This window comes from Plecotus auritus (assembly GCF_963455305.1).
Source record: "Plecotus auritus genome assembly, chromosome: 5".
In the NCBI taxonomy this organism is placed as follows: Eukaryota; Metazoa; Chordata; class Mammalia; order Chiroptera; family Vespertilionidae; genus Plecotus; species Plecotus auritus.
In genome coordinates, this window is record NC_137776.1 from 124937319 (window position 1) to 124960321 (window position 23003).

Consider the following 23003-nt stretch of genomic DNA (forward strand, 5'->3'; position numbering starts at 1 on the left):
GAATCCCTCGGTATTATCTCTTACAACTGGATGTGACTATACAATGATTTCAAAATAAAGAATTTCAAATATCTAGCATTTCTTTTCATTATTAGGTGCAATAAAGGCAGTGAGAAGACAGCCACAAACTAGAAGACATTTGCCTTACCCACAATGGATTAATATAGACTACATAAAGAATAAATTACAAATAAAAACATATGGCAATAACACAATAGAAAAATGGCAAAGACATTTCACAGAAGATGACAAATGTCTAATATTCACATAAAAATCTGCTGGATCTTGTGAGTAATTAGTTAAATGTTAATTGAAATTATAAACATATAGGATATCACAGCAACCTGATTATAAATATATATATATACTAGAGGCCCGATGCACGAAATTCATGCAAGAGGCTCGGCCCTCGCAGCCCCGGCTTTGTCCATAAGGTCATCTGGAAGGACATCCGGAAGGTTGTTTGGCTGTCTGGTCCAATTAGCATATTATGCTTTTATTATTATAGATTATTATAGATTATGACCATATCAAGTGTTGGCAAAGACACGGAGCCTCAAAAACTCTCATACATTGCTGGTGAATATGGAAAATGGTAAAAATCACTTTGTAAAACCCTTAGATATAACCTAGAAATTTTGAATCATGGTCCAGTCATCACACTCCTAGGTCTCTATCTAGAAAAATTCTTGCCCATTTGTGCAAGAAGACATTTTTATATTAGCTCTTCCTCAGTAGCTAAGATTGAAACCATCCAAAGTCCTTCATCAGTGAAATGGATTGATAAAGTATTGAGAATGTTCATTCAATGGATTTTTACTGTAGAGCTGTAAAACCAAATGAACCATAACATACATCCACATGGATAAATTTCTGGAGCACAATAGTGAGCAACATAGAGAAGTTGCAGCACAAAACAAACAATATGATTCCAACTTATATGCAGTGTAAAAACATTTTATAAGTGGAAAACTTAAAAGAAAAAGAAGGGAAGTGTCATTTTAATGTGCATTATGGTTACCAATGAGAAGGGTGGGGGAGATCACAATTAGGAGTAGTGCTGAGAAGAAATTGTTAAGGTGAGGGAGAAATGGATGCTTATTTCATTATTATTTTAGAATTCTACTTGAACATTATATGCCCTTGTGTGTATATTTAATAATAGCAAAGTTAGAAATAAAATTACAAGATAAAGAGGTGATTCAGGCTGATGACCTAAATGAATAGACACTAATGCCAGTACTTGACTCAAATCTGTATAGAAATCAAACTGAGTAAACAGAAAAGCTCACTTCAAGTAAAATACCACTCAGGACCCGAGCTTTTGTTTTGCTAAGTGAGCATCGAAACTTGTGTCTGGCTGAGATCTTTGTGTGCTGTAACTTCATAATTCTTAAAAATCCTTAGATTGGGTCCACAAACAGTTTTTGTAAGCAATTAAGCCATCATACAGGATTACCAAATTATGAATGTCCCAAAGGATTGTTCAGCCTAAAGAAATTCAGTTTTATTGATACAGCTTATATTTTCCCATTTGTATTATAATTCCTTTTTCAGTCAAACCTGTGTCCATTTCCATAGCTATAATAAACAGAAACTCAAAGCCAAGTTAAATGATTACAGACATAACATCCTGAAGATAAAGTTACAGAGAATATACACTCTACAATTCACATCTTAAAAGTACCATAATAGCTTAGTGAACATTTCACTGGCAATGACATTCAAAACAGATACGTTTTTGTTCAGGATCTGCCCTGGACTTAACATCAGCAATATTTTGAACCCTATTCTCTTATTGCTAGGTCTGTAAGAAATGAAAAATAATAGTGAGATCTTGAGTAGATTATTGAAACAAATAACCAGTAAAAAAATCATTGCCCTAGTTGTATTGTGAAATGCCTTGGTGCTGGACAAGAGATACTCCATTAATGCTGACTAGAACAACACAGCTTTGAGACTTGGATCACAGAAGCCCTCCCTCATTAAAAGAAGCCCATATGGCTCCCAAACCCATCTAAGACCCCCAACTATGTGCTTCCTTCAGCCTCAGATCTTTAATCAACACAGATGCTGAGATTTTAGCCAAGGTGCTTGCCCTGCATCTGAATAAACTGTTCCTGCAATTAATTAACCCAGACCAAGCAGTTTTTGTGCTGGTCACAGATCCTTTGGCAACCGGAGGAGACCCTCATCCATCATCTCACACCACCAAAACCCCATTATATCCTGTCCTCTGACTCTGAGGAGGCATCTGAGGCGAGAGTGAGCCTCTTTACATTTTAGATATTAGTTAGATTTGGTATAAAATTACTTTTTCTTCCTTAATTCTACAAGATTCCATCTCCTCATACTTTATGAAATTTTAAGAAACCACCAGAAGTTTCTTCACCTTTCCATTTTTCCATATACCCAAATATTTTGTCTAGATGTATATACACATTGTTATGGATAAAACCGAAATATCCATACGGTTAACAGCATGTAACTCAAACTAGCAAATGAATTTGATTGATTACTAATCCACTTTCCACAATATTGAGGTTTCCTTGAGAACGGCTTTAAATCTAATCCTTTTCAACAGTGTTGAATTAAAAAAGAAAATAGATATCTATGATTCTTGCTCAGGCTTTGATATTATCTTCCCAAATACAGAGTGCAAAGGAAGAAGAAGTAGGCAACATGCTTATAATTTCTTAATATTTTAAGAGCAACAAACATTCTTGTCAACTAATAGGTAAACATTAAGGAAGGATTAGAAAATTTTCATGTGTTAATAGCAGTGGGAAGTAGGTGGGAGAATATCAACACCCTACCCTGTTCCTCTGTTGTTAATGGAGTCTAAGTTTCATATTATCTTGCCACTGACTATTATAATTCTCACCCCTGCCCTAACTACAGTTTCTAATAATATTAATTTCTAGTCTTCTGTGTTTTTTTTTAAAGATAACTTTGTTAGTATTTATCACAAAAATTGTTTTTACATTTTCTCTTAAGCTTATTACTCTTTCATTGATAAATTTATATGTGATATGTCTTTGGACTAAAATATTTTTCATAGCAAGATATCCTTAAATGGAAGACAAAAATATATTGAGAAAAGTGAAGATTTAGTAGACACATGTTTGATGCGGGGGGGGGGGGGTGGGTAACTTTTATCAAACTTATCTATTCTAAATATCTGTGGATCCTTGAATTGTACGCTGTGATGGGTGACTGTCATGGAAGCTGTCAGCCATCCATATTTAATCAGATAAATACACTGGGATGCTTTCATTGCAGGTCAAACTACTTACATTCTTCTGCCAGGTTCCATGGTAAGTGTTCCTCACACAGGACCACATTCTTCCAGAGCAACTTTTAACATTAAGAAATTCTACATATTAAAAAAATATATACTTTCTCACTTTCATTCTCAATCATAGCCTATTAATTTGTATTCAATTTAACAAACTGATATCCTGTTTCCAGAGCCTTTGGGAAGTAAACTAAAACTAAAGCACAAGTTAAATATAACTATTGCCCCAAACTAACAGATAGTAAAACTTAACTCACTAAAATAAATTTTATAATCCATTTAGAATATGGGGTCAAAATTTGTTTGTGAAAAGAAACTCATTTTTTCTCTTATTGATTCCCCTCAGATTTGTTTTTACCTTAGCAAGTTATGCAAAATTTTGAACCAAAAATAGTGTTTTATAATTTTAGAATTACTGGTAGTAATGCTATATGGGACCTATATTCCCCTTATATTTAACATATTGGAATTTAAAACACATATAATTCCTTAAGAAAGGTGTCATAATTCCTATACTAAATGTGTTCAAACTAACAAGAATTGTAGTACAAATAAATGCTTAAAACTTTTTGAATTGCACCTGATTTGAATTAGATTATAATGATCACAATAATGCCATCAAAGATTACCTTAAAAAACACATTATATAACCCTGGATAATTTAATAAAAAACGTGCAAAAATTTCATAGAATTAAATTTAAAGGTGAAAAACTGTAATGACAATGTTTTTGTAAATATAACCTCAAGGCAAAATCTTTATAACAGAAAAGTTACAAAGTAATACTATTTAAAGACTTTTAGGTTTCAAATCTATTGTAGAAACATATGGAAAAAATGTTTTTCTTACACTAGTTGGAAAAGTCAACCTTCTTTTGCTAAAGTGAAACCTATCTAAATTCAACCTGCTTTCAAGAAATAGCAGAATAAAAACAATAATATGTCATTCTAAAAACACAAAGAAACATCACATCCTATCAAGTGTCAATTAATGTAAAGATTTAGATTAACTAGATTGTGTGTGTGCATGTGCATATGTGCAGAAAAGTATTTACTGTTCAATTTCTCTGGGAAAGAATGAATGAATGGAAGTCTTATTACTTAATTCTAAAATTACTCTGTAGGAAATAGTTTTCTAGTTTAAATTGTTTGTAATTACCACAGTCATTCTACCACCAGTTACTTTTACACTAGAAATTGTAGTACTGATGTATAGTAATAATGTGTAATTAACATTTCCCATCATTTAATAAAGATCTTTTTGGAGAAGATCATGGGTCTCCATATGAGAAAGATCAGCTTATATATAATGAGATTCTTATGGCAAATTTTAATTTGACCTCATAAAATGTCATGTAAATATGAAACAGTTTGATTGAAATTTGTTCTTTGACAAATGAGGTCGTGAGGAGGTTAACATTACTTGTACTTGTACTGTGGATGATAATCAGGAAGATGTATTCTAAATCTACTCACCAAATGACTTTTTAAAAAATATTCTGATCATTAGTTTTATAGTTAAAAATTTTTATAGACACTGTTTACTATTTTTTTACTTATCAAAAAAGTTGGTTTATAAATATTTGCCTGAAGAATATTTTTTTATTTAAGAAAATTAACAGAAAAAAATTACCTGGGGTGGAGAGAAATCTTAAAAATGTATAAAAATATTACTTATCTCAATGTTTAAATTACTGATATGATTATTTTTAATTAATAACAAAATATCAGTGAATTTTCTTGGAAGTAGGTATGTTTAAATTTCAAAAAATTATTAAAGATTAAAATTAGTTAACTAAGGATCTTTTTAAAAAGAGTTTTGAGGGTGGGGCGATGAAAAAGTTTGAAAACAGATAGTGATGACTGCAGAACAGTGTGAATATAATTAATGCCACTGAATTATACACTTAAAAATGGGTAAAATGCCAAATTTTATGTTTTATATACCACAATTTTTTTAAAAAAGGAAGAAGAGATTGATTGATTCTGTAATGAAGATGCCCATGAAGAATTAGTTCTGCCCTAACCTGTTTGGCTCAGTGGATAGAGCGTCGGCCTGCAGACTGAAGGGTCCCAGGTTCAATTCTGGTCAAGGGCATGTACCTTGGTTGGGGGCACATCCCCAGTAGTGGGTGTGCAGGAGGCAGCTGATCGATGTTTCTCTCTCATCGATGTTTCTAACTCTCTATCCCTCTCCCTTCCTCTCTGTAAAAAAATCAATAAAATATTTTAAAAAAAGAATTAGTTCTGTAGTCGTTATAGTCCTATTTATACAAAAAACTTGACTATCTTTGAGAATCTTACTTAAATACTCTGTACCTCAGTTTTTGCTTGGTAGTGATTATATTTCACACATACACAGAAGGCTTGTAGAAAGAAAATGAAAGACGTTATAAAGAAGAAAAAAGTAAGTGTAGAAGAAAACATTAAAAAGGAAAATGGTATTATATAAAAGATTAATGGTATGTTTTGGAATATATAAGTTTTTAATTTATTTGTTTATATCAAAATTTTATCAGAAATATGTAAAGACACATGAAACAGGTAATCAAATCAAGGATATTACAATGGAGGCTTAGTGGTGCAGTTTAATTAAATTATTTTATGAAAATTTTATGTATTCATCAGAAAAACCTTATTTACATTATTTGTGCAAACCACTGGTCTCAACAAAGGAGATACAAACATAAACATAAAATCTATCTTAAACATCATATTCTAGAAGGGGAGAGAAAGAGTGTGTGGTCAGCAGGTTTTGACCCCATTATCTTTGCACCCTGGTATTATGCCCACGAATATATTACCTAACATGGAAAAAGGAAGTCAAGGTTGCAAATAGAAGTAAGGTTGTTAATCAGTTGACCTTAAAATAAGGAGGTTATCCTGGATCATCCAGGTGGGCCCAGTGTAATCATAAGGGCCATTTAAGTGGAAGAGGAAGACAGAAGCATGAGTCAGAGAAATGTCTTTAGGATGAGAATTTGTAGCATGAGAGAGACTCCCAAGGCTGACTTTGAATGGACAAGGGAGGCCACAAATCAAGGAATGTTGGTGGTCCCTAGAAGTTAGAATCAGCCCTCAGCTAAGGGCCAGTGGATTCTGACCCTACAACCACAAAGAAATGAATTCTGCCAACAACCTGAATGAGCAAGGAAACAGATTCTTTCTTCTCTAAAGTCTGCAGAGAAAATCATGGCACTGCTAATAATTTGACTTTAGCCTGGTGAGGCCTGACACAGAGGTTTGTTGCAGTCTGGGCTAGAACTCGGTCAGGCAGCCATAAAAACATATTCTAGCAATGTGCTTAGGAGGAAAGCGAAATGGCTTCTCTGGGAGCTAGCTAGTCTCTGAAGCTTGACTCAATAGAAAAAGTAACCAAGTGTATGAACAGATAATTTGCCAAAAATGAAATAAATCCAATAATTTTTAAAGCATTTAATATCACATGATTCAAAAATGCAAGTTAAAAATAAAGTTACAATTTCTCACTTACCAAGTTGGCAAAGATTATTTTTAATTTCAACATTTGATGTTAGATTAGATCAGGAGAAAATAGGACTCTAATACAAGGCTGGAAGAAGCTTACATCCTTCCTTGAGGACACTTTGGCAGCATATGCCTGAGCTCTTAAAAAACCCATATCCTGAGATCCATCAATGTGGCATCTAGGAATTATTCTAAGGAAAATAGTAAATATCTTCATAAAATTTTACTCTAGCAATAGCCAAAATGGGGAGTGTTACTATACAAATATACACTTGAATCTGTATTACTTTGGTTAAGTAAATATGTGTATACCAAAGTACTATTCAGTGGAATGCAACACCCTCATTAAAAAGAATGTTGTAGTGGTATACTTAATAACATGGAAAAATATGAAATATATATTATTAAGTAAAAAATGTTGTAAGATATGTACAGTATTGATGATTTCTTATATATAAAGGAGAAAGTGCACATCTGTATGTATTATAATGTAGCATATACCTATGAAAATGTCTGAAAGGCATTTATATTGAAATAGAATGTGGAATTACATGTGGTATTTCTCCTTATTGTCTCTTTTAAATAATATTTCTATAATAATCACATGTGGCTTTTACAATATAAAGTGTATTATAAGAAACAGAAATATAGATACAGAAAACCTTCTAGAATTCAGTTTCTGAAAACAAAAATGTCATCAATCTAATAACTTTACAATATACAGCAGATTTTAAAATCTTTAACATGGAATATTCTGTTACAGTTGCCTCCAAACTTGCCATTGTTCTATCATGCTGCTCCTAGAATTGTGACTAATCAAGAATTCTCTGAAAGCAATCTAACTGATCTGTATACTGTTCAGCTAGAAGGAACAAAGGTGGTCAGAAACTATAGGTCAGTTTTTCAGAAAGCATTGCCTACACCTATGCACATGTAGAATAATAGTCCCTGTTATTAAATATTAACTGTATTTAATATGAACCTCTATTTCCAATGTCCTTCACAAAAAGAAAAAGAATAGTTACCAGTTTACTCCAGTAGGATTGGGAAAGATATCTACCAGTAAGTCAATCAAAAATTATCTTAAACTCCTACTATGTGATTTGTAAGAACGGCAAATGAGCAAGCAAAAAACCCAAGCCCATTGTCAAGAATTTGGTTTACAGTCTGGATAGAGCAGTTGCTCCTTTGGCATCTCCCACCGATAATCGTTATGGTCAAAGACTATGATATTCAGGTGTATGGTTTCTGAGATAGAGTGGCTCTGGTTAATGACAAAGTCTAGGTGGAGGTGGAGTGTTGAGAAGGTGAAGGCCATCAGGGTAAGAAGATCGATTACAGGGAAGGTGGAGTGTTCCATGTGGCTTCTGCATGGATACTTAAATTAGCCAGGATGAAGACATGGGGGAAAGAGAAAAACCATGACCCCATTGTCAAATTTTCCATAAATGTGGAAACTTGAGTGGAAGGGATGGAGATAGAAACGTCAAACAAGGAGGAGTTTTTGCTTATAGTTAAGAGCACTAGGTTGGATGAAAGTGATTGGGGAGTTAACTCCTCCTCCCAGGACTGGAGTAAGTTAGACTTGAAAGATAGAGCCACCTTCGCTTGCATTGTTTGAGTTGACCTAACTTTGAGGCCAGCAAAGGCCATAAAACTAAGGAAGTAAGAGGTATTGTAGAACACAGTTCCAGAAGGACTAATATGGTGAAAATAATATTAGCTAACAATTATAAAATGTATGCTATGTGCTTGACTCATTCACTATTCTCAGTAACCCAAGGTAAGTGCTAACATCCCCATTTTCCAGTTGAGGAAACAGGCAATGAGAGATGAAGTGACTTGCCCAATATCACATGGCTTGTAAGTGGCGCAGCTGGGATTTAAACTAGGCAATCCAGTTCCGAAGATCGCATTTTGAAGCACTACTTTCTTGTCCAACCAAAAGATTTGAAAAAGGGAGGAAGAGTGGGAGGAAGACTCAGGAGAGGAAGTAGCATAGTGGGTCCAAGAAGCAAGGTTTGCCAAAACCAGCAAGGCCAGGGAGACGGAGTCTGAAAAGGGTGGGAGTCCCAGGAGATGCAAGCTCCTATTTTAAAATGTGTCTGGGTGTAAATATAACATTGATTCTGACATTACTCGTATTTAAATTTTTAAATATTGCAATATCACTTCTAAATACTAGTAGCAGTTTCAAAATAACAAATCACTACTGAGTAATCTGTAAAACACACACACATCAAAGGTTGTGATTTAGTATGCTTAAATTTAGTAGATGCATTTTTATAATGTAATTTAAACAAATATCTCCTAAGAAACTACATCTCTGGAAAACATGATGATGTTTACTTTTTAATGGATCTATACAAGAGAAGAAATAAAATAAAACTGAGAGAAGGTAGCTAGAAGAAAATCACCCTCCAAAATACAAAGCCCTAATTAAATTTCATTTATAAATGTAAATAGATTTTATGTATTTTGTGTTTAACTTTTTAAATATAAAATACAACATAGTATAATATGTGTAACTATAATTTTATAAGTAAAAAATGCTAAAGTTAAAAAATTTTTTGATAAATTTAAACAGTACTTAAAACCTCGTTGTATTCTTAGATTTTTTTTCAAACCTTATTTTCCATAGTTTTTATGAATATGAACATTATTCCTATATTAAACTAAGCTAAAAATGATAGGTCAGTATTTATGCAAAAAATAAGTAAAAGATAAAAAGATACAAATAACACAAGCAAAATTGTTTGGGGGTTAAATTACACAGATTCTGCCTCTATTCTTCATTTTCCATTTCTTAGGTAGACCTGACCTCTGACAAAGGTTTTAACTAACAAGCAAATTTACCACTTCAGCTGTTTACCGGGCCTTAAATCTGACCATTTTGGAGCGTCTTCAAATGAGCCAGATGAGCAACTACTTAATTAGGATCTTAATTATTTTCTTGCATTCCGATCGTATCTGGGAGTCACCATGAGGCAGCTTGTTTCTGCAGTTTCTCGGCTGCTAGCACTGTTCCCAAGGCGGTGCTTGTGGTAAATTCCCAGCTCCAGGGAGCGCCAGAGAGAAGCTGTGCTGCAGAGCAGGGAGGTGATGCGGCGGCCTGAACTTTTGTGGTGGCCTGAACTCCATCATCTCAGTGGGACACAACTGTCTCCTTTCAGTAGGATGGAGTTAGTGTGTTTTGGCTTCAGAATCATGTTGTACCTTTGAACTTCTCTGCGTTCCTGCAGTGACTGAGTTCTGAGTAATAGAGTCAGAGTCAGCTGTTGATGATTCCCGCTTTTAAGCCGAATCAGATAAAAGTGCGTGTGTGAGAGAGAGTGTGTGTAGTTCATATAGTTAAATATCCGTATTTTCAGCCCACAAATTTATTTGTAAAGCATGAGAGAATTAACTGGATTTTGAAAATTGTCCCCCGTTTAAGATTTGAAAGCAAAGGGAAAAAAATAAATCTCTGAGAGTGTTTAAGAGTCTCAGAAAACAGAAAGGTAGAGGTTTAAACAGACATCTTACACTTTTGTTATTTGTAAGCGAAATTCACTTATGGATTATTGTGAAATAGCTTGTGTTCCTATAAAAGTGAATAGGTTAACTGCTCTGTATTTGTTATGGCTTGTGACTTGTGCTGAAGCCCTGCTGTAACATCACCCAGGAGAAGGCACACTTTAGTTTAAGGTCCACCTTTAATTCTGCCCAGAATTAGTAGGGAAACATCTCAACGGTCTCCATTTCATTTCTGCACAGTCAAGGGAGGACAGTTGCAGCAGGCACGCTTCTCTAGATGCCCCCCCCCCCCCGGCTTCCCTCCCCCCCCCCCCCCCCCCCCCCCCGCAGATTGCTGTCCCTGGTTAGTCAATGCTAATCTAGATTAGCACTACTGTGAAGGGGTTTTGCAGATGGAAAATCCTGATCTGATCACTCTCTTGAAAAGCGGAGAGTTTTCTCTGACTGGCAGCAAAAGGAAAAATCAGGGAATCCCAAAGCTAAGAATTTGACATGCCATTGCTGGTTTTGAAGATAGAGGCCATGGGGGAAGAATCGGAGCAAAGGCAGGCCTCTGGGAACTTCGTATAACCCCTAGCCCAGTGGTCGGCAAACTCATTAGTCAACAGAGCCAAATATCAACAATACAACGATTGAAATTTCTTTTGAGAGCCGAAAGCCGACTTCTGCGCATGGGCCACGAAGTTTCAATCGCACTGTATGTGCACGCCCACACGTAATATTTTGTGGAAGAGCCACACTCAAGGGGCCAAAGAGCAGCGTGTGGCTCCTGAGCCGCGGTTTGCCGACCACTGCCCTAGCCCATAGTCAAGAAGGAAATGTTGGAGACTTCTGTCCTGAGATCCAAGGAACTGAATTCTGCAAACAACCTGAATGAGCTTGGAAGCAAATTCACCCCCTGATGTTCCCTTCAAGCATGACTGACATCTTGTGAGACCCGAAATTTTTGCTGTGCACTGTAGGACTTAATACCTACAGACAAAGCTAATAGATGGGTGTTGTTTTAAATGGCTAAGTTAGGGGTAATTTGTTCTGAAGCAATAAAAACTAGTACAATAGTGCTTCAGAATATTCAGATCAGCAGATTTTTCTGCCAATTCTAACTTTATAAGGACTCACTTTTTCCAACTCTGACTTACTTCTTTTTATCTGCTCATCCCTATTTGTGCCTGACTTACACGTCTTGTTTGGTCTTCTCTGGTCCACTCCCTAGCCCTCTTGCTGGCAGATAAGAACAGAAAAGATCAAGGACAGTATTTACATTGCGTTTTCCAAAGTGTAAGCTGCAAACCACTGGTGGTGCCTGCTAACCTGGTTTTAGAGGGTTCCCAGACCCAGCATGATTAGTACTGAGGCTCCAGTGAAAAGGTTCTTCACTTTTCAACTCTCTTCCAATCCTTCTGATTCAATAAAGGAGAAAGTCTCCATTTGGTCTAATGTGATTTAACATCCAACACTAACACATGTCCCTCTTTAGAGCATGCCTCAGGTGGGGAGCCCTCCACAGTCATAGACTCTGGTTAGAAGTGAATAGTGTATCTTTTATCGTCTAATTTCTGTTTCTATGTCTGGCAAGCTACATGACTTTCTAATATGGGTATCAACATAAAGTTTCCTTTTTAAGAATTAATTTTGTTGAGTCTAAGTTGCACCTTTTCCATATTTTGAGATCTCTGAAATCAGGATGTGTCTCACAATCTTTAGGCTTTTGCTGCCTCTCGCTGCCCTCTTGTCCCATGAAGCAGAGTGAAGCAGCTATAAAGTACACACTCAACAACCCCTCCCCAGTCCTTCTCTCCAGCCCAGACCATCCAGTCTCCTTGAACCCAAGCCTGGGAGTCCCTGTACTGACAGCTCAGAGATCTCACACTGGACGCGCCTGCTGCAAGGCAAGGTGAATTTATGACCCAGTGTTAATACTCATCAGCTGTGGACAGAAACAAACTCTTTTATTTCCTCCTTAAGTTTGGTTGGAAATAGGAATCTCATTCAGGGCCAACAGGAAGTCTAAGCAAGTGTGTAACATAGCATTCCATCATGGAAAGAGAATCACTAATGAGTGCTACGGAATGAGGACTTCATTGTAGGAATTAGAAATTACACAATAGCCAAAACCGGTTTGGCTCGGTGGATAGAGCGTCAGCCTGCGGACTAAAGGGTCCCAGGTTCGATTCCGGTCAAGGGCATGTACCTTGGTTGCGGGCACATCCCCAGTGGGAGGTGTGCAGGAGGCAGCTGGTCGATGTTTCTCTCTCATCGATGTTTCTGACTACCTATCCCTCTTCCTTCCTCTCTGTAAAAAATCAATAAAATATATTTAAAAAAAAAAAAAGAAATTACACAATGGTGTGGTGTTTTTTTTTAAATATATTTTTATTGATTTCAGAGAGGAAGGGCAAGGGAGGGAGAGAGAGATAGAAACATCAATGATAAGAAAGAGTCATCGATCGGCTGCCTCCTGCACTCCCCACACTGGGGATCGAGCCCACAACCCAGGCATGTGCCCTTGATCGGAATTGACCCTGGGACCCTTGAGTCCGCAGGCCGATGCTCTATCCACTGAGCCAAACCGGTTAGGGCAGGAATCTGTTTTTTATTATTAAACTGATTGGGGTCACATTGGTTAATAGGATCATATAGGTTTCAAGTGTACATTTTTATGACTCAAGATCTGTATATTGTACTGTGCCCACCACTCAAAGTCAAACTCTCAGAACATAAGGGCTGCTACTTCACTTCCGCTTTTCAAATGTTGTAAAAATTTCCCTTGTCGCCATCCCTAACCTGGCATCACACAGGCACAGAGATTCTGGGAAAAATAGTTCCAACCTTGCTAAATTGACAAGGTAGAATCCAGCTGCTGTCAAAGATCAGAGAGCAGAGATGAGCCCAGAAGGCACCTCCAGGAATCTAGTCTCCGTCTACCCTTACCTCCCATTTAGACCAAAAAAAGAAAAATCCTATGATGGATTTTCAAGATTAATGCCTAAAGCTAGACTGAGACATTGTTCAGGATCTTCAATCAAACTTTGAGGACTGACCCCAGAGCCAAATGGCAGGATCCTACAGCAGTACTCAGGTTCCAGAAAAAAACAAGCCCTTCCCAATGGTGAGATCAACATAGCAAAGCAACCCTCCTGGGTTGGAAGCGTAGAACATTGATAATAGAAGGATAAAGGAGCTCATATCTGGTGGAAAAACAATGGTAAGGGGGAGTGAACCAAGAAGATATTTTTAAAAAGGAAGAATTTCAAATAGAGCTGGAAGAAACCTTATAGAATATCTTATCATTCTCAGACTTGCCCAGATGGAAAGCACCTGAAAATCCATGGTATTCCTGCAATATACTATGAAATGCTGATATAGTTAACTCTATATAAATTGAGGGCCATTTTTCTGGAAGAAAAATAAAGCTATAATGCATGTATGCAGTATGAAGTCCCAACCACAGACACATATGAACAGTGGTTCTCAGACTTGCTCAGATGGAAAGCACCTGGGAGTCATGGTATTCTTTTCAGAATAGCATGAATACTGATAGATTTTTAATGCCATATGAACTGCAAAGTTTTTCTTAAAGGGAACAGGACTATAGATGTACAATATAAAATTATTACCATGAGCACATAACATCTTCAAAACTGAAAAAAAAATCAATTGTTTCCAAATATTTCAAATGTGAAGCCATTTACTATGTGTTTTCATCTTCTACTCCAACTAGCCATAAAATAAAATAAAAGATTTAAGAAAGAATTGTGGGTAAAGAATCTTAAATTGAGAAAAAATATATCAAGTCAGTATCTTTATTTTTGAGAATTTGGAAAAGCCAGGCCATTAGCTCATTTGAATATCCCAAAACTCCAGTCACACAGGTAAAGGGCCTATGTTCCATAGGATCTTGGTTTGAAAACCATCAATCTAGACCAAACCCCTTAACATACAGGTGAGAAAACTGGCCTAGAGAAACTGTAACTTGCCTAAGGTCATACAAGTAATTGGTGACACACTTGAGATTAAAAATCTTGTCTCAACTCCTAATCCTGTGTTGTTTTTCCAAATTAGCCTGGATCTAATCCAACCACCACTGAGATCAGATGGTTTCCTTTAAGCAGGTGCTGGAGGAGAAGAAGGAAGGCATGTGGGATACCTGAGCTGGTGCTGCTAGTAGGATACCCAGCCTCAAACTTCAAAACACTCTTCAGATTGCAGAGAAATCAGGTAGGTTGAGCATAGGGGTTAAACTGCACTCACACCTGAAACCTATATGTTCATGTTGACCAATGTCACCCCAATAAATTTAATTTTTAAAAAATGATTTTTTAAAAAAACTGCACTCAACCCTTTCCTCGTCTTCAGAATTATGTAGAAGTCATGAAGGAATGTGAAAATGGGAAACTGTCCATAGAAAGAGCACCACCTACATGACAGAAAACATGCAATAGTATCTACCTAATAAAAGAGTAACATGCTAATAAAAGAGTAACATGCTAATTGACCATACCTTCGTGACACCCACCAGCCAATCAGAAGTGAGTATGCAAATTAACCCAACAAAGATGGCAGGTTAATTTGCATACACAGGCGCCTAGTGGCCAGTGGCGGGGTGTGATGCAGGTGTTCCACACCACCCCTGACCGCTCCGGGCCTCTGAGCAGCATAGGAAGGCAGAAAGGCAGCAGCTCCAGGCCAGAGCAAAGGTGGTGTTGGCAGCCAGGGAAAGGAAGGCCCATTCTGGCACAAATCTTCATGCATTGGGCTTCTAGTCTATAAGAAACAGAATAGATCAGCTTGAGGGAAGAGTGGATTCATACCACATAAAGAAATAGAGATACCTAAATACAACCCTGTTAACACCCATGATCTTGCCCCTTACAGAAAACATTTGCCAACCCCTGTCCTATTCAGTTGAAATGTTATAATGTACAGTATTTCCAGCAGAAAAGCAAATAAGTTTCATCACATGCTTTGATTTTGATCTTTTGAGAAGCAGCTCCCTGGCTCATTTGCTAATCACACACACTTTGGATAATCAGGAAAGATTGTGGCATTATTTACAAACCACATTTTCTTAAGTTTATTGCCTGCACACTTCCTAAAAGTTTTCTTAGCTATAGTCACCAAATGGCTGTCATGTATTTCCATACTTGTGTCCTGTTCATGCATCTTGGTTGCACATGATTATTAATGCAAATAATTATTCTCCCATTTTACTTACTAATGAGCCTACTGGTTATATAACTTTGGGCAAGTTATCGAACCTTCTAAGCTTAACAGCAAGTTTACAAAAATAATCTGTTAATTCAGTTATAAGCAAATCTTAGTTAAAAGCATTTTAAACTTAACAGGTGTTAATTTTCACAACATATGGACCAGAAATTTTGTCCATCAAATCTGAAGTCCGTTAAACCAAGGTCCACAAAATCGAGGATTTACTGTACTGTCAAAATATCATCTCACTTAATCCATATTACTATGATGCTCACTTTATAGATGAGACAAATTAGGCTTACAGAAATCCAAGGTCACTGGGTTTTCCCCTGCCCCCTAAGTATGTTCTGATTTCTGATTAACTACTGGGTTATGTATCCAGCAACACCTGTATGTGCTGATGGTCCGCCTGATTCATCACTTCCTAGTGTATCCTCACTGTGTAGCCAGTTAGGCCAGGGATGTAGTTAGAAAGGCATTTCATGTGCTGGTGCAACTTTTCTAGAAAGAGTATTGTTAATACATATTCAATGCTATAAAAAAGCATTAATACCCTGATCCAGCAGTTCCACTCCTAGGAATTATATTATATACTTTATATGATAGATAATAAATCAGATGAACAAAGGTTCATGTGAAAGGATGTTCGTCACTGTATTTATAACAGCTAAAATTATAAGCAACTTATATGCAAAACAAAATGCTATTAAGTAAAATATGGCACATTCATATGATGGAATACTATGTAGGCATTAAAATCACATTATAGGAAACATTTAATAGGATGGAAAATTTTCATCATTTATTATTAAATGAAAAAGCCTACAAAACAATATTGGAAATGTGTTCCCAATTTTATTTTGTTTCTATGAATATATAAAATAGATTGAAAGAATAAAGACTAAAAGGACAACTCTGGGTGGCCCTAAATGATGATATTATGAGTAATTTAAATTACTTACTTGTACCTTTTTATTTCATCATTTCTTACAATAAATGCTACTTTGTAATCAGAAAAAGGGAAGCATAAAAAGAAAAATAGAGTAAAGATGAAAAAAGGCTATCCATTTCATTTATACCCTAGGACTAAATTTAAATGAACCAGCTTTCCTTAATATACGCCTACAAATAATTCCTCTTGTACATGCGCAGAGAGAAAAATTTACTTTCACAATAGCCCTGAGCTTTAGCAATGTTTCATTGGATGCATAGTTATCTAAATTGTGAGAAGAAAAGTAAGAATCATTCTTGTCAAAATTCAATTTTATTTTTCATTTTAAAGTTGCACAGTTATGATAGAAAATGATGCCTTTTACATGAGTTTTCAAAACATGAAAACTATGAATTAGCCTAGTTGACCAGGTTTTTTGTCACTTGTTACTCTATATACCTCACTAACTGTTACTAATGTTCTGCATTGCATAGACTGTAAGACTCCCAAAAGGCTGTGTGGAAAAAACTATTACTACACTGTTTCTGGAACAATAACCTCTTTGTAATGTGTTGGCGTTAGTTTTCTTATATCTTTATGTAAAATAAGTTTAATATTAGGCTCTTTTGTCCTTGTAGCTTTTCAGATGTTTCTCTCTTAACTGTTGAATATTTGTGGAGTTTTAAAATTAATTATCTATTAATATAATAATCTTCCAAATATAATTTAAATTTAGCCTCATCCATCCATTTGTATTATTCTTCTCATCTTTTTTATGTATCAGCTGCTAAATCCCTCTTCTAGCTCATTCAGTTTGTTAGGCAAGGCCAGCCTTTACACCAACCATACCTTTAGACAACTTCCTATATCTAATATATCATCATTTATCCCTGCTGAAATTTACATTCCTGGAGCCTGTTTTTAATACCAGTGACAGTCATCTTAATCCAGCCAACTTGAATTAGTTTCATAAGCAATTCTATCAGACAGTATATAAAAGAATTTACAGTAGTACAATGTTATGTAATTTCCACCATATTCCATTTTCCATTGATTATGTAATTTTCCCCATAATGGTTTACTTTATTTTTTTAAAATTCTTTATTGATTAAGGTATCACATATTTGTGCTCATCCCCCCAAAAAATATATTTTATTGATTTTTTACAGAGAGGAAGGGAGAGGGATAGAGAGCTAGAAACATCGATCAGCTGCCTCCTGCACACTCCCTAATGGGGATGTGCCCACAACCAAGGTACATGCCCTCAGCTGCCTCCTGCACACTCCCTACTGGGAATGTGCCCGCAACCAAGGTACATGCCCTTAACTGGAATCAAACCTGGGACTCTTGAGTCCGCAGGCCGACACTTTAATGGTTTACTTTAAAATGAACCCTGGCACTGGCATGTCTAAAGCCAAAGGCATTATCTTCCTCCCCAAACCTCTGAGCCCTCCTCATTTTGAGTTCCTTTTTGTTGTCATCACCAGTCACCTAATTCTGTAAGAACTTACCTTTGTTCTCTATTTTGACCCCTGCCCTATCAGCCACCACATCTGTCACTACCCCATATTGTGAATTTGCTAATGTTGGTTTCTCTACAATGCCCTTCCTCCCTTCTCTCACCAGCAACATCCAAATAATTCCTCAAAGTTCCTTACTTATTTACTCTGTGAAAACTTCTAAAAAATCACTTGTTCTGCTGCTTCCCACCCATCCCCAACCTCTGCAGAATTATGTTCTCTGTGTCCCCAAGCTCCAGATATTGTGATGTAAACTCATAATATAAAATGAGATAAATGTGCAGAATTCACAATGGCAGATAATGCCAGAATTATCTACATTTGACTTTGTTCTCCATTAAATCACTTCAAGGAATACAAAAGACATGATGCTGTGAAAATTTGACTCAGGCCACATGACAACTGTCTCACTTCTCCACGCTGCTCCTTGCATCCCACTTTAAGCAAGGGATTAAAAAGAATTATATCTTAGACCGATAAAATCACAATGCTGGGAAGAATGGTTCTGGCCCCGGTAACGTTCCTTCCCTCCTTAGATACCTGGTAATGTTAGTTGTGAGTTCAAAGGCCTTCCCTCCTGTGTGGCTGAAAGTAACATTCTGATTAAACAGATCAATTAGCAAGTGGGTTTATTTTTTAATTGACCCCTAAATCTGTGCCCAACACTGCACTATACATGCTAGAGAAGTATTTTTCAAATTGTGGGGTTGAGACCCATAAAGAAATCAATTTAGGGTCATAAAATCCATTAGGTGGGCACAACTAGCATTTTTAAAAAGAAAATAAAAGAGAATGGAATGAAATAGAAAACATCAGAGTGCATTATATATGTGCATACTGGATCCCAAAGTAAACTGTTAAAATAGTGAATAATGCTGTGCTACGGAGTACCAAAGTATACATGTTCCTTGCCTCTAATTAGTTTGAAATCTGCTTGAGAAGACTAAAACCTGTGCAGATGAAACAGAATAATTATATGACCATATCAAATTCATTTCTGTATTACATGTTTTACAGATGGATGTGGGTTTGAATGATCGGGGACTTTTGATAAGTGAGTTGGTACCATGGTTGGTGCCACTGAAAGTGGGTAAAATTTGGCTTCTGTGTAAGTAGAGAGAATTTTCTATAACAACCAACCAGCCAATGATTTAGTGAAAAAGATGTTTATAGAAAAACTCCAACACAAGGTCTGCTAAAATGGGTTATATGAGTAAGTGACTTTTATACATGTACTGTAATAAAACATGACCATCCCCCCCTCTCCAAATGGCCAACTCACTCCTGATCCTAATCTCCATCTAGATCTACTTCCCTTACTCAGATGGTGCCCTTGTAATTTCCTGGTATCCATTGTCTGATGCCATGCTTAGCACATAGCACCGTCTCTCCTGTTCGCTCTTCTATGCCCCCTACTTTATGGTTAATGCCATGACAGAAGTTGAACCCATCTTGTTTCCTTTTTTAAATCTGCGAGTATATCTAGCAGAGGGCCAGACACAGTCAGCACTCCACAAATACTAGTGGAACAAATAATAACGAAAGTTACTCTGCTAAAGTTACTCATTATCTTAGAATGTTACTAATTGTTTTGCATTTATTAGTAGTTACCCTTGGAGAGTTGGGTGATGAAGAAGGGTTTTTCCCTCTTTGCAAGTCTGCATTATCTGGAATTTTTCTAGAAACAGATAATAGTTTATGATTTTAAAACAGTAATAGTTTTTGTTTCAAATAAACCAGATTGGACTAGAGATAAAAGAGAGCCTGACAGAATCAGCCAGTGGGGATTTCCCTCTGTCTCCTTGGGAAAGGCTCTAGTTGGAGAGGGACTAGGCCACTTCAGGCACTTCTCCCTGCTCCCAAGTGCTTTTGCCTCATTTCAGTGAATGTTTGGTATTATGGGCTTTTAAAATCACATTTAAAAATTCCTCAACCTGAGAAGTATGATAATCTTACATCCAAAGCATTGTGTTTTTTTTTCCTTTTGTATGAAAGGGACATGTATAAGATGCAGTATAAATTATCAATGGTGAAATTAAAATCACCATGCAACTCTGAAATAACAGATTAGAAATAATATAAAGAATCATGTAATAGAATAATAATGAAAACCAGATAACATATATATTCCCTATTTTACAGCAGTGGTTTTCTTTTAAGTCTATATTGGGATCTAAAACCCTTTTGAGAAGTTGATGTCAACTCTCCAGAAAAAAAATGCATATAAAGGCATTCACACTCAATTCTGAATATAATTTCAGTGAAGGCCCCCCAACCCGCCATGGGTGCCAGAATAAGGACCTCGGCTTTTAAGTTTACATGTGCTGTTCACATACATAATCTCACTTGATCCATGTAAACTTCCTATGGTTAAGTCAGGCCAGTTATCACCATCATGAATGGGGAAGTCAGGCATTTTTTTTTTAACTTTTTTAAAAATATATTTTATTAATTTTGTACAGAGAGGAAGGGAGAGGGGTAGAGAGCTAGAAACATCGATGAGAGAGAAACATCAATCAGCTGCCTCCTGCACATCCCCTACTGGGGATGTGCCCACAACCAAGGTACATGCCCTTGACCGGAATCGAACCCGGACCCTTCAGTCTGCAGGCCGACGCTCTATCCACTGAGCCAAACCGGTTTCGGCAAAAGCCAGGCATTTTAAGTGATTTTAAATGATGTCTTCCCCATCACACAGCTGGTCACAGAACCCAAACTCCATTGCAGGTACATATGATAACCCTATATTTTTTCCCCCTAAAGATATTTAATTCACACTTACATAAATAAAACATTTACAAAAATGTTTTTTAGAGCTGTATTTGCAGGAATTTCGTATGTATATTTCCCTAATGTGAGGACAATGAAGTTGTCAGAGTTCAGCATCATCATACATTTCCTTCTGGAGGTTGACTGTGTGTACAATGCCCGCTCTCCGAGCCCCCGCCAGCTTGGCAAGCCAGAGCAGGAGAGAAAGCTGCAGGTCCACCACATGGCAGGCCAGCATCCTCTCTCCAGGCCAACAGGCCATTCTGCTAATGGGCTTTTGTATTTTGTAATTAAATAAAGGAGCCATGTAATGCATGCTTATCTCTTCACTTGATGGAATTCTGTTCCCTTGAACTACTTAAGGTATGTATGCCATAAATAAGCTGCTGATACAATTAAAATGCTTGTAGATTTTTGTGGGAGGGGTTGAGTTTATTTTCCTTTAAGGAAATTTTAGAAAATGTGAGGAAAGGCCTTTAAGTAATATTTGTGATTTTTAATAAAGGAAGAGCATGTGCTAATGCTTTGGTTCCCCTTGATTTCTGCTTTGACAGTTCCTGACACAAGTACCAGTATCTCTGCATCATTATGACTGATGATCATTTGTGGAGTAAACAAAAAGTGGCGTCCCAGGATGCACCATTCCAGAAGATCTTCTGTCTCTGGAGCCAGTTGCCACATTGTAAACATGACAACAAATGAATTGATGATAGCATCTGCTTAATCTGGCTTTTGTCCACATGTCACAACTGTAATGTTGCTAATTGAGACTTTTTTCATTTGCTCTAGTCTAGCTTCTTCATTCCCTACTCACCAAACTGAGTTTAATTTAATCACTGTTGACTGAAAAGCTGTCAGTTTTAATGGTGCTACATTTTAAAAAATCTTTGATGTTTAAGAAACATGCAAACCAAATGTTGTCTTAATCTACAATAGTTGGGTTTCCTGACATCACATTAATATACCAAGATTGTGTCTGATATTTGTTAAAAATTAAGAAGTTTCACTTGATGGGATTGTTCAGAGTATGTTCTAGAAGGTGCTTGATAGATATTAACTGATATTCCTGGGTAACTTTTTATACTAATGGGTAAAGTCAATAAAATAATAAAATGATGAATTTATGCAGAGTGACTTTAGCACTAACTTAATTTATGAAATAATTAAGTTAATATTTCATTTAAATTAAAAGCAATTTGAAAAAATAATAAATAGCCCTGGCCAATGTGGCTCAGTTGGTTGTGTGTCATCCTGTGCACCAAATGATTCTTGTTTGATTCCTAGTCAGGGCACATGCTCAGGTTTTGGGCTCAATCCCTGGTATGGGGTAGGCAGAAGGCAGCTGATCAATGTTACATACTCACATCGATGTTTCTCTCTCTCTCGATCCCTTCCTCTGTCTCTAAAAAAAAATCAATAAATTATTTTAAAAATAATAATTAGTTAAAAATAATCTTTAACCCTAGAGACAAATATTTCAATAAGAAATTGCTCTCAACTTTCACCAGTACATTTAGTGAAAATTATGACTCCTAGGGAAAATATGTAGTCTACACTAGAAGAAAAGTCATTAACCTGCTAAAAACTTTTTTCAAGCTGTCATTATTTAAGCCAGATTATGCTATAGTCAAGACAAAATAAAGATAACTTCATCTGTCCTCCAATACTCATTTATGCCAAGCAGACTTCCAAACTAATTCCATTTATTCTTTGGGTAGTTTTTATGTGATAGTACTTGAATCTCTATTTAATGTTATTAACATCAAATTGGTACATTATCTACCGATTGGCATATAAATACAACTTAAAATATATAGTTTATGGTTCAATCTCAATCAATAAGTGATTATATTTAATTTTTATATATATGCTCCTGAAGATTAAGATTAAGATCTTATTCATGTCCATGGTTATCATGGAGCCTAGCATGCCAGCACACATTGGATGTTCAACAAAAATTTGACAGTAGGTATGGCAATGCACTCTACAGCTACACTGCTCTCTACAGGAGAGTTAGATCCCTTAAGTGTATGGCCAATATTGCCCTCTAGTGGTTAGCATGCCTAGGTGAGTCTTGGTACTATGGGTTACTCCTGAGGTTCCTACTAGAACATTTTTCCCTGTGAATTGTATATGATAGACTGCTGATAATTTTTTTGACAAAGCAATATCTTTCTAATATTGTAACAGGGACCCAAATAAAGTGTGAAGGACATGATTTGAGGGGAGAAAATTGGTTACATACATCTTTGTAATTAGCATCATGTTTTAATACGC

The 23003-nt window shown here is 36.3% G+C and overlaps 1 long non-coding RNA gene across 1 annotated transcript in view; it reads right to left on the reverse strand.

Moving 5' to 3' along the window:
- Window positions 1-23003, reverse strand: part of LOC308247873 — an 84628-nt gene that overhangs the window by 23546 nt on the left and 38079 nt on the right. The window contains exon 2 of the long non-coding RNA XR_013960578.1: window positions 14800-15062. This is a non-coding gene — a long non-coding RNA (uncharacterized lncRNA). The remainder of the gene's footprint in view (window positions 1-14799; window positions 15063-23003) is intronic.